At 45.7% G+C, this 12191-nt stretch overlaps 1 protein-coding gene and 1 pseudogene across 2 annotated transcripts in view; one reads left to right on the forward strand and one right to left on the reverse strand.

Annotated features, from left to right (window-relative positions):
• Positions 1 to 2462: 2462 nt before the first annotated feature.
• On the reverse strand, positions 2463 to 3482 carry LOC142427789 (protein TEX261 pseudogene; annotated as a pseudogene).
• Positions 3483 to 5765: 2283 nt separating this feature from the next.
• Positions 5766 to 12191, forward strand: part of RCBTB2 (RCC1 and BTB domain containing protein 2) — an 80355-nt gene continuing 73929 nt past the window's right edge. The window contains exon 1 of one of the 2 annotated variants that reach the window (XM_075532696.1): positions 5766 to 6102. The gene's annotated coding sequence lies outside the window, so the exon portion shown is untranslated. The remainder of the gene's footprint in view (positions 6103 to 12191) is intronic. The other variant, XM_075532698.1, reaches the window with a different exon arrangement.

Genomic DNA, 12191 nt, shown 5'->3' on the forward strand with positions numbered 1-12191 from the left:
AAGCATGATGTCATTTTTCAAGGATTGGTCTGTGGCATATTCTTCCCAACACAATAATTCAAAGGCATCAATTTTTCTTCAGTCTTCTTTGTTCATTATTCAATGAGATAGGCCTCTGAGACAACTGGAAATACAATGGCATGGATCAGGTGTAGCTTGGTCCTCACAGTGACATCTTTATGCCTCAACATTTTTAAGAGCTCTTTTTGAAGCATATATTCCCTTATGGTAGGTCATTTGATATACTGTTTGTAACACATTATTTTAGATCTAGTAGAGGAAGGAAATGTTGGCACATAATAATCACCAATTTTATAAAGGAAGGATTGAAGTTCTAGAACACTAACCTGTTTTCCAAGGTCATTCATCTAATCAGTGACACACATGACAGTAAAGAGCAGGTCTTTTTTATTCATTCATTCATTCATTCATTCATTCATTCCATTGATAACAAGAAATTTCCTTGTGCTTAATATTTTGCTGTTGGAACCTCAAAAAGTAGAAAAGGACCCATTTTTCCCTTCCCTGGAAAGTAACTAGATTTTTCTGAGTTCTAAAGGCAAAATTAAGAACGGGGTTTCCTTTTGTTGATTGAAGTCTGTGACCCACTTATCTGAAAAGAAAAAGAAATGGATTCTCTGTTTTAGAGCTTGAAAAAAGGATAGGGTCACTATGAGTTGGCATTGACGTATGGCAGTTGTTGTTTGTTTTTTTTAATCAAATCATTGCTGGGTCTCCATTTTGTTGCTCACTGCCATAAGTGGGTCCTGACCCATGGCAACCCCATGGCACAATGGAACAAAATGCTGCCTGGTCTTGTGCCATCCCCAAGGTCGGTTGTAGATCAGACTTTTGTGATCCACAGGGTTTACACTGGGTAATTTTCAGAAGCAGATTAGCAGGCCTTTCTTCTGAGTGTCTTAACCTGGAAGCTCCTCTGAAATCTGCCCAGCATTATATCAAGACTCCATGAGAGACAGGTGGTGTCTGTATATAGGATACGTGGGGCAAGAATTGAATCTGGTCTTCCTCATCAATGAGAATTTTATGACTGAACCACTGCATCCCTAGTAAATCTACCCATTTGAGCTTTTTTGGAAAGCAAATGTGTCAACTCATAAATATCTTTCATTTATAAGATGTGACTAATAGGGGATGGTTGAGTGAGAAGCAAAAGGGGTCTCTCTGTACTGGCTCTTCGATTTTGTGTGAAACTACATTGCTTAAAGAATAAAATGTTTTTAAAAATTCTACCATTTAGAGTTCTATGAGGAATACCTGTATCCTCCCATCTTAAGGGATATTATTGCTATCATTCATTTGGCAGATAAAGAAATACTGAATTTTCTCCCACAGGCAAGTGGGGAGAAAAGAGACATTTGTGTTAGTCTGGATTGACTAGAGAAACAAATTCATAGACACTCACATGTGTATAAGAAAGAGCTTTATATATAAGAGCAACTGAATATTGAGAAAACATTCCTGCCCAGTCCAGATCAAGCCCATAAGTCTGATATTAGTCCATATGTCCAATATCAGTCTATAAAGTCCTCTTCAGACTTGCAAAACACATGCAATAACGCCAACTGCAAGAACATCACAGGCCAATGGGGGGACGTCTTGTAGATCCAGTGGCCTTGTAAGCATCTCAGTGCTGGCAGTGGTCTTCATGTGGCTTCTCTAGCTCTGGGCACCAGCGTAACTCCATGTGTCTTGTCATATGCAATGTCTCCCAGGAAGTGAGCTGAGAGAGAGCGTGTCTCTCACCTCCAAGGAGGAATACAGGAGTTCCCAGAATCCTCAGGAGAAGGCCACACCCACACAGAGGCTTTACTGGCTATGACCTGACTGACAGGCTAGATTCCACCCCCTCATTCTTAATATTCTCAAATTGATAACAGATTATAAAACTGCTACAACATTGAATTATGAATCTAAAGACTTGAGATAGTTGTTTCAAGATTCTATTCTATGTAACAATGACAAAATTAGAAATTATACATATTTTATTGTTAAATCAAAGTGGCATATGAGTCCAAATTATTACAATTCAAAACAAACATACATGGGAAGGAGGGGGAAAATGAGCAGCAGATATTAAGGGCTCAAGTAGAAGGCAAATGTTTTGAGAATGATGATGGCAACAAATGTACATATGTTTTTGACACAATGGATATATGTATGGGTTGTGATAAGAATTGTACGAGCCCCCAATAAAATGATTTTTAAAAAACAACACAAGAAAAACATACATTTAAAGGTTACATACATCTAATGCCTTCTTATAGAACTGATATTCTCCAGGGAAGTGGTTTCCAAACATTGTTGATCATGAAAAAACAAAACAAACAAACAAAAACCTGATAAGAATACTCATTCATATGTGCTATTGCCAATCTGCATGTTAAATATTAGTAGACTTCTTAGTTTCAGAGAGATATTCTTTTTTTTAAGGCAAACAGTGCCACCCAGAATCTTTATTCAAACGGGCACTGCACTCGGGACAGAAATCACAGTTCACAGACCGAAGTCTTCCTCTTGGAAGTGCCGCGCCGTAGGGGCCATCAACCCAGAGGGCTGGCCACTGTTTGCGCTCCAACTTCTCTAACATGCCTGCTGGTCCAGGCAGAGCCACAACCCTCCAGATGGGGGCAGACCATGGGGCGTTCCGTGCCCAGAGCCAGGGGGTCCTCCGGCGGCCTCCCTGTGCTCTCTGAGGTTACAGCTGCCAGAGCTGAAGTCCTTGGGGGTGGGGGGTGGGATGGGGGCTGCAGGGGGAGTCAGGGGAGGAGGGCCAGGGCTGGGGAACCATGTCTTCCAGGCTCATGGCTTCAGCCAAGAGCAGAAACCCAGGGGCCCGATTGGCCCTGATCCCACCCCCACAGCCCTCCCCACAGGGTGTCAGTTTATCTTTTGTTGGCTGTATAGAATGGCCTCTTTGATAAGGGAGAAGGCGACCAGAATGCCTAAGCGCTTGCCCTGCTTGCCTTTGGTGAAGTAATTGGAGACCACGTCATCTCCGGGCTGCACGGTGGAGGGCAGGATGTTCTCCCCGGCCGACAGTGACACAAAGAACGCAAAGGGGATTATCCACAGGCAGAAGGTGAAATAGACCAGGACCTCTGAGAAGGGATAATACTCCTCCGCGAAAAACTGAAACGCGAGGTAGTGGCTCACCACCACCAACCCACAGGACAAGGCGAGGTCAGCAAGGTGAAGGGGAAGGTCTGGAGGAGGCCAAAGTAGACCAGGTTGGTGAAGAGACCCACGTCGATCACGCAGGTAGGGAAGTGCTCAAAGACCTACAGGCCAATCAATACTGCGGTGGAGAACCAGATCATATATTTTATGATCCTTCTGGTGGCCACTGTGTATTCTTCAATCAGTTCTGCCAGGTAGTAGAGTCAAGCGACGACGGCCAGCGTGATGAAGGCCACCTGGATGAAGAGCGACAGCCAGCTCAGCAAGAACATAAACAACATGGCGCCTCATGTGTGGAGTGCAGACCCAAAGCCCATCTGTAGACAACTGGACATTCCCTCACAGAAGGGTCATAAGGAAGAGATGAGCCAGTCAGGGTGCAGTGTAGGACAAATGAACACACAACTTTCCTCTAGTTCTTTGATGCTTCCTTCTCCCCACTATCATGACCTCAATTCTACCTTACAAATCAGATTAGTCCAGAACATGCACACTGCTACAGGTAAGAGCCTGCAACACAGGGAATCCAGGATAGATAAACCCCTCAGGGCCAACAATGAGAATAGAGATACCAGGAGGATAAGGGTAAGGTGGGGAGAGAAATGAAGAATCAATCACAAGGATCATCATATAACCCCCTCCCAGGGGGATGAACAATAGAAAAGTGGGTGAAGGGCAACAGAGGACAATGTAAGATACAAAAATAATAATCTGTAACTTCTCAAGGGTTCGTGAGGGAGGGGCGGTGGGGGAGGGAGGGGAAAATGAGCTGATATCAGGGGCTCAAGGAGAAAGAAAATTATTTGAAAATGATGAAGGCAGCATATGTATCAATGTGCTTGACATAATGGATGATTGTGTGGATTATAATAAGAGATGTTAGAGCCCCCAATAAAAGTATTTGATAATAACAATAATAATAAAAGAGTGGGATATAACACCCTTCATCCCATTACCACCCAGGTTCAATGTAAGGGGAGTTTCCCTGGGGTGGGGCCTGCAATGTCTTTTATTTCAATAAAGATAAATGAAGATAGAAGGGAACTGATCCAGGAACCTACTACCACCAAGCAAGAGTCAGAGGCAGGTCTCATCCTTGGGGCTCACGGCCTTGTGCTAGGTATCCCCTAGATCCAGGAGAAGAATAATGACAAGACATTTGGGATCTCCAGGAATGCCAGGTGCACGGATGTTAGTGGGAGACAAAAGATGTTTGCCTAGAGCTGAAGAGAGCTGATGCCCTGAATGGGACGTCTCATTTCTTGGACTGGGAAGTTTGTTAGAGCTCTTCCCTTGTGGTGTTTGCACTAAACAACCAAGACAAGAAGACATTAAGCTTTGCGCTCCATAATCCAGGGAAAGAGAAATACCACGGATTACAGTAGAAACCAAACCAAGCCCACTGCCATCAAGTTGATGCCAACTCATAGAGTTCCCCATGCTGTACATCGTTCCAGGGAAAGCCAGCGCATGGTTTGAACTCTGATCTTGCAGTTAGCAACCCCACACTTAACTCTTCAAATTCCGAGTATCAGGAAGGTATGTACAGAGTGATAGACTGTATCTGACTTCAAAGTCTAGACACCCTGGCCCTTAACTATTACTGATTATCCCTTTTTCATCAATATTCCAAGCTGGCCTTTTAAGTTATGGTTACGTCCGAGTTTATATGGCAAGGCTCATGAGTTTCTGATAACTTTGCGAAGAGTAGTTTGCCATAGGTAATAAATCATAAGCACGTAATATCCTACAAAATCAAATAAACATAAGCCTCTTTCTGGGCCTCAAGAAGCTATGCTCTGATCATAGACAAGTCTGCGGACTGTAACAGATACAATAAAGGTCTCTTTAAAACCAGTCATCTGGAATGACTTGCTCTTCATGGAAATGATGTCACACCAAACTGCAGACTGATCTGCTCACAATAACGTGGAATCTCAGTTATTCTATTTACCTGTGCTGCTTTTGGCAATTATTTAAATGCTGAAAATATCTCATTTAAAAAAGTATATAGACAATCAAATGTTACAGGAATGTAACATTTCACGATGGAGCAATTTATAACCCATTCCATAAGATGTATAATGGCTTTCCGAGGCTGCTGCTTAGGTTCTGAACGCTGCCTCCGCAGCGGGAGCTGAATACCCCCTTGTCTCGCCATTACTGATCAATAAAGACTCCGAGCCACAATCAAAAAAATTTTAAAAAGATGTATAATGGAATAAATTACTGCACAGTTTAAAGCTATGGCACATTTTACTAAAACCTGCTAAGTCCAAGAGAAGTGCAATGTAACACAAGAATTGACTCAGGTGGCTATTCACTTGAGCGTGTATCTGGGCCTCAAGGCAGCTCTGGTTTCCCCAGCCTGCAGCACCTAGGATGTCAGCATTCCCACTTTCTCTGTTACGAAAGGTGCATCATCTCCCAGCAGGGCGATCACACCACTGGAAGGAAAGCAGCAGCAGGCTGGGGAAAGATTGCCCACACCGTTTCACAAGCCCTGACCTTCCAGGTCAGGCACATTCTCCATATTCCCAGAGTGCCCATAGTCATTCCCAGAGGCTACTCTGGGCGAAGGTGGCGGTGGCCTTTCCAGATCGGGTCCAGCGCTGGGGGTTCCGTGGGAAGCCTCGGTGTGGGCACAGAGTCGCGCGAGGGGGCGGGCACGCCAGCGGGCAGCGGGGGAGCGGAGGAGGGGCCAGCCACCCCGCGGGTCCCCCGCCTGGGCCTGCGCGCTCCCGCTAGCCGCCCAGCCCCTCCCGGGCGGCACCGGAGCGCGTCCCGCCGACGCCGGGCAGCTTCCAGGGGCGGCGCCAGCGGGTCGCGGCGCGGGGACCCCGACAGCTCGCGAGCTGCAGCCCAGGAGGCGGAGCCGACGCGGGCCGGGCCTGCGCAGAGGTACTGGGATGGCGGGGGCCGAGGGGCTGAGGGGCCGCGGAGCGCGGGCCGGGCCAGTCGCAAGGCCTCAGCCGCGGGCCGCCTTTCGCCGCCCGCGCGGCTCGAGCTCCGGGCGCGATCCCGCGTGGGGACGACGCCCACTTCTAGGGCCGCGCGGCCCCGGCGCCGCCGTGCGCGTGGGCGCGCGGGCGGGGCGGGGCGGGGCGGGGCGGGGCGTGCGGCTCCGGGCAATGTAGCGCCCGTGCGTGGACCCACGTGGCTGGGGGCGTGCGCGTCACCGGCAGGGTCAGGCGCGCGCCTGCGACTACCCCCACAGCCGGTGCTCGGGCGCTGTCCCGGCCTGGCGCGCAGGCGTGAGGTCGCGCTGCCTTTGTCCCAGTGACCTGGGACTGGGCTGCAGCCTCAGCAGCGCCTCCCTGTCCCCGCGACCCCAGCCGTCCCCCGCTGGCTGCTGACGTTTTCCTTTCTGTCACGCCGCCCAGTCCTTGACCCCCCCCACCCCCCCCAAACCTGCCCCACCGCTCCTAGCTGTGTGCTCTCAAGGCTGGCCCTGAGGTCAAAGGAGATGTGGTAACCGAGATGGAACACACGGCAAAGCCGTGGTGGAACTGCTGTGCAGAACTAGGCAGTCACGGACATGCTTTATAATATTTGAACCCCAAAAAGATCATTGCTGGAGAAAAACGAGGAGCTGATTCCAAGAGCCAAAGCGGAAAGCACATGTTTTGAGAATGATGAGGGCAACAAATGTATAAGCGTCCTTTGCACCATTGACGTACGTATGGATTGTGATACGAGCTGTATGAGCCCCAATAAAATGATTTTTAAAAAAAGATAATTGCTGGAAATAGAACTCTGCTGGCCTTGAAAACTGTCCAAGGGCGGCGCCTTGGTAAGGAAAGAACTTCCTGCTTGCTCTCTGCGAAGCAACCTAAAATCACACTTTGACCTCGGAGCTGTCATGAAATGTATGTCATAGAGTTGCCTTGGCGTTTACCGTGTATTGTCATGATGGTCTCCATCCTCCCGCCCCCCCACGCACAAGTGACAGTCACTATTTAGTGTCCTTGAATCTCCTGGCCTAACACCTTTCTAGAACTGAATTTCTGCCTGGTTTTACCCCTTACTGGGTTGGTGGCACTTGGTTAAATCAGCTATGTGACTTTTAAAGAGTATTTATCTATGTGCCTTGTCATCATGTATGCTGATGCAGACATGTGGACTCTGGAATACGAGAGCTTTATGTTACGGACTTTCAAATCCGTAGCACAAAAAGAAACTGCTCGGTTCTGTGCCTGGCCTAAAATTCTTACCATGTCCAGCCCATAGTTGCAGCCACTGAGGGTCTACTTCTTGGCTGATTCTGTACTAAGTCTAATGTCCTTTTCTGGGAACTGGCCCTTCCTGATGACATGTCCAAAGTACACAAGATAAGCCTTACCATCCTTGCTTCCAAGAAGTGTTCTGTTTGTGCTTCTTCAAATACAGATTGGCCGATTTTTCTGGCAGTCTAGATATATTCCGTTTTCTTGTGTAACACCATAATTCAAATGCCTGCCTTATTCATGGTCCACCTCTCACATGCATATGAGCTGATTGAAAGCACCATGCCTTAGATCAGGTGCACCTTAATCTTCAAAGTGACATATTTAGTTATTATTTTTCTGGTAATTTTATTGGGGGCTCTCAAGGCTCTTGTCACAATACATAAATATATCCATTGCGTCAAGCACATTGGTACCTATGTTGCCATCATTATTTTCAAAACATTTTCTTTCGACTTGAGCCCTTGGTATCAGCTCATTTTCCCCATTCCCCCACCTTCCCTCCTTCATGAACCCTTGATAATTTAGAATTCATTATTTCTTTCATGTCTTACATGGACCTCCGTCTCCCTTCACCCACTTTCCTGTTGTCCGTCCGCCTGGGAGAGGTTTTATATAGAACATTGTGATCAATTTCCCCCCTTGTCCCCCCCCCCCCACCTCCTCCCTACCCTTCTGGTATCACTACTGTAATTATTGGTCCTGAGGGTTTATCAGTCCTTGATTCCTTGTGTTTCGAGCTCTGATCTGTACCAGTGTACCTGCTCTGGTCTAGCCGGATTTGTAATGTAGAATTGGGGTCATGATAGTAGTGAAAAGGAAGCATTAAAGAACTATAGGAAAGTTGTATGTTTCAGTGGAGCTATACTGCAACCTGACTGACTCGTCTCTTCATTTTGTAAGGGGATGTCCAATTGTCTACTGCTGAGCTTTGAGTCTTAACTGTGCACTGCCCCTCATTCACATTGAGATGATTTTTTGTTTTGGTCTTTGATGCCTGATACCTGATCCCTTCAACACCTCATGGTCACACCGGCTGGTGTGCTTCTTCCATGTGGGCTTTGTTGCTTCTCAGCTAGATGGCCGCTTGTTTATCATCAAACCTTTAAGACCCCAAACGCTATACCTTTTGATAGCTGGGCACCATCAGCTTTCTTCACCATATTTGCTCATACACCCATTTTGTCTTCAGTGATCATGTGGGGAAAGTGAGCATCACAGAATGCAAAATTATTAGAACAAGGTGTTCTTGTGTTGAGGAAGTACTTGAGTAGAGACTCAATGTCTGTCTGCTACCTTAGTACTTAACATATAAATATATGTACTTAGATCTATTTCCCTATCATTATACATAAATATATTTACATATGTACATACCTGTATTTAGATCTCTATAAATGTCCTTTGCCTCCCAGTTCTTTCCTCTATTTCCTTTTACCTTCCTCTTGTCCCATTATCATACAACTTTCATTAATTCCTCTGTCTACATTGCCCTTGATCAAGTCCCACCAGGCATTCTATGCCCTCCTCACTATAGATTTTAGATCACTTGTTTTTTCCTTATCCCTGAGTTTGTTGGCTCCTTCTTTCCTTTCCTCCCTGCCTCCCATTCTGCCATGTACCGCCCCCCCCAACTGTTGGTCCCATTGTATTCCCCCTCTGAATTGTTTATCACATCTATCTTATCTAGATAGACACGCACAAACAATAGTAAATTAAAAAAGCAAAGCAAACCAAAATAACAACAACAAAAAAGAAAAGCCTATAAATAGTTCCAGGTCTGTTTGTTGACCTTTATGAGTGTTTTCCGGTCAAGTCTGATGAGGTGCTATATCCTGCCCCTGAAGTCTATTTTGGGGACTCTTCGGAAACTTCATTGCTTTGCTCCCCTTGCTGCTCTGCTGCACGTCCAAAGCTGACCTCCCTCCCTAGAAACATGTGCTACAGAGAACAACACTAAACCTACAGTTTGGGGAGAGGAGCCAGCATGTCACCCCGCACGAAAATAAACCAAGAAGGAAAAAGAGAAAGGGGCGGTCTAGACCCCATATTGGCACTCCAAGCCCGGAGGACGGCTTCCCTGCACGGAGCTGCTAAGGCACAGAGAGGACTCTAGGGCCAACAACAGCCCGAGACATGTCCCTCACTTGATCATACCTCCACAGAGGACAGTACTGGGGACACATGGCAGGTCAGCAACAGGAGCAAAGCAAAGCCACAAAGCCTCTGAAGAGTCCCCGAACAGATTTTAGGCTAGGAGGGGGCAGCTCCTGGAATTCCCCCACAACCAGTGGAGAGACAGCCATAAAGGAGAAAGAGAGAAGGACCTAGTGAACCAAGACGTGAATGCAACATATGGCATGTAGCAGTGAACCAATAGAAAGGACTGCGAGGCCGGGACCCAACCCAACTGTGCACTACCCCCCTCCCCCAGAAGAATGCACTAGAAAACACAGCAATGAAGTTACAGCTCAGGGAGAGGGGCACATCTGATCAGAACACACAGAAGCAAACTAAGAGGAAAGGAGAGATATTTGTTTATTTTGTTTAACTCTTTAAAGAGGTCTTGTGCTGCAGATTTTCCCAATGCAATACCTCCTCTGATTTCTTGACTGGTGCTGTGGATCCAAGTAAAACTGAAGCAAATGCTTCAAGCCATCCTTGCTTTAAGCACAAAGGATGTATTGTCTGCATAGTGAATATTGTTAATAACTCTTCCTCTCAGAAAACAATGGGACTGATGGTTGGAGGGGGACCCTGGAGAGGGAGAGGCAGGGGAAAAGATGGGGGTGCCAACAAACCCAGGGACAAGGGAAAAACAAGTGATCTAAAATCAATGTTGAGGAGGGTATGGGATACCTGGCGGGGCTTGATCAAGGGCATTGTAGCCAAGAGGAATTAATGAAATCTGAATGAATATCAAACATGATGGTTGGATAAGAGGAAAGTAAAAGGAAATAGAGGAAAGAACTAGGAGTCAAAGGACATCTACAGAGAACTAAATACAAGCATGTGCATATGTAAATATATTTGTATATAACAATAGGGAAATAGACTATTCATATATTTACGTGTTAAGTATTAAGGTAGCAGACGGACATTGGATCTCTACTCAAGTACTCCCTCAATACAAGAACACTTAGTTCTAATAATACGGCATTCTGTGGTGCTCACTTGCCCAACATGACCGCTGAAGACAAAATGGGTGTATGAGCAAATATGAAGAAAGCTGATGGTGCCCGATTATCAACAGATATAGCGTCTGGGATCTTAAAAGGCTTGAAGCTAAATGAGCGGCCATCTAGCTGAGAAGCAACAAAGTCCACATGGAAGAAGCACACTAGCCTGAGGTGTCGATGGGATCAAGTATCGGGCATCAAAGACCCAAAACAAAAAGTCATATCAATGTGAATGAGGGGGAAGGCAGAGTGGAGACCAAAGCCCATCTGTAGACAATTGGACACCCCCTCACAGAAGGCTCACAAGGAAGAGACGAGCCAGTCTGGGTGTAGTACAGCATCATTGAAACATGCAGTCTCCTCTACTTCCTTAATGCTTCCTCCCCCTTACTATCACGACCCCAATTCTACCTTGCAAAGCCATCTAGATCAGAGCATGTACACTGGTACAGATAAGCGTTTGAAACACAGGGAATTCAGGACAGGTAGACCTCTCAGGACCAGTAATGAGAGTTGGAATTCCAGAAGGGTGGGGGAAGGTGGGGGGAGACAGGGGGAACCAATCACAATGTTTCACATAAAACCCCCTCCCAGAGGGACAGACAACAGTAAAGTGGGTGAAGGAAGACAGTGGTCAGTGTAAGACATGAAAAAATATTATAAATGTTCAAGGGTTCATGAAGGAGGGAGGATGGGGAGGCGAAAATGAACTGATACCAAGGGCTCAAGTTGAAAGAAAAGGTTTTGTAAATGATGATGGCAACATATGTACAAATGTCCTTGACACAATGGATAGATGTATGGATTTTGATAAGAGCTGTAAGAGCCCTCAATAAAGTGATTTTAAAAATAAAGAAATCTTCCTCTAATCTTGATGCCACATTCTTCTTTACCTAGTCTGGTTTCTCCGATTATTTGCACATCACACAAATTGAATAAGTGTAGTGAAAGGATACAATGCAACCCTGACATACGTACACCTTTCCTGATTTAAAACTATGCAATATTCCTTTGTTTTGTTTGAAATATTCTGGAATTTCCATTCTTTACAATGTTATCCATACTGTATTTTGATCCACATGGGCCAAGGCCACTGCATGGTCACTAAAACATAAAGTATCCTTCTGCTTTCCGTCAGGATCCATCTGACATCAGCAATGATGTTTCTCATTCCATGCCCTCTTCTAAATCTGACTTGTTTCTGGCAGTTCTCTGTCAATGCACTGCATAAACCACTTTTGATTTTCTATAAAGTTTTATTGAATGTGATGTTAGTGATTTTGTTTCGTAATTTCCACATTCTGTTAGGTCATCTTTCTTTTGAATGGGGACAAATACGGATCTTATCAATCATTTGATCAGTTAGCTGTTTCTAAACTTTTTTGGCAATGACAAATGCATGCTTATGAGTCAGAATTGACTATGGCAGTGAATTTGAATTTGATCGTTGCGTGTTTGTTGAAACACCACAATAGGTACTCTGTCAATTCCGGGAGCCTTGTTTCCACCAATGCCTCAATGCAGCTTGGATTTGATCGTATTCTGCCTCTGTCTTCTCTCAATGCCCCGTGAGTCATTTTAATTT

The sequence above is a fragment of the Tenrec ecaudatus genome, chromosome 15 (genome assembly GCF_050624435.1).
Source record: "Tenrec ecaudatus isolate mTenEca1 chromosome 15, mTenEca1.hap1, whole genome shotgun sequence".
Taxonomy (NCBI): domain Eukaryota; kingdom Metazoa; phylum Chordata; class Mammalia; order Afrosoricida; family Tenrecidae; genus Tenrec; species Tenrec ecaudatus.